The sequence below is a fragment of the Euprymna scolopes genome, chromosome 12, assembly GCF_053919585.1.
Source record: "Euprymna scolopes isolate OS-2025 chromosome 12, ASM5391958v1, whole genome shotgun sequence".
NCBI lineage: Eukaryota > Metazoa > Mollusca > Cephalopoda > Sepiida > Sepiolidae > Euprymna > Euprymna scolopes.
The window spans coordinates 20,642,983-20,644,099 of NC_136493.1; positions in this window are offsets into that span (position 1 = coordinate 20,642,983).

Sequence of the window (1,117 nt, forward strand, 5' to 3'; positions counted from 1 at the left end):
AAATATTAAGGGGTCATAATAGGTTGCAAAGTTAAAAAATAATACCGTTTGTATTTTTTTGCTCAGCATACACCTCCAAACACCCGGGCAACGCCGGGCACCCATTGCTAGTATATATATTAAAGTGTAAGTGTATGTCTGTATGTGTGTCTGTGTATAATTCCATACGCATTAACTCTGTCAATTTTAAGTCTACAGACTCAAAATTTGATATACAGGGTACTGAGAATAGGACAAATCGACTTGACCCGATTTTGGCCAGAAATTTGGCGATTAAGAGGTCAAAGTCCAACGATTTATCTTTGGAGAACTCTACCAAACTCCTCCGAAAACTTTGTGTCTAAACACTTGAAATTTCAGATATACGCTCCTTGGACATGGATCTAACTTAATGACTTGATGTAAGCCCAAAACAATGAATTTTAAGGGGTCATAATAGGGGCCAAAGTTTAAAAAATTGACCTTTTTTTGCTAATTATACATCTCCAAATACCCGGGCAACGCCGGGCTGAAATGTAAGTATATATATATATATATATATATATATATATATATATATATATATATATATAATGGAAAAAAGTATCTATGTCATATCCCAATTGTGTATTTTATCGTTTCTATATTTTAGTAAATTAGGATGTTCAATTCTTGCCAACACGTCTTTCGTTTCGCAAAAATATCATAAATATATTATGTAATTTTAAAAAATATTTTTCGCCCTGATCCATCAAAAGATCAGAAGCCATTAACTTCAAAAGAAAATATAATGATTTTGGACATGATTACATGAATCAGAAAAAATTCCGAAGAGATGTTGGACGAAATAGAGCTGAATAACTATATATATATATATATATATATATATATATATATATATATATATATATATATATATATATATACAGTTAAGCGTAGATCAGTACTTCAGCTAGTTTTTACATAGTTACAGTTAGCTACAACGACGTCCCGCAGTAAGAAGGGAGGGGGGCTTATATTGATTTGGTAAGAATTAGAATTCAAGAGTCGGGGCACCGGATACAGGAGTTGAGAGGATGAGGGGAGCGGACCGCCTCGCGAGAGCACCGGTTGCTGTTCGATAAGTAGGCGAAAATAG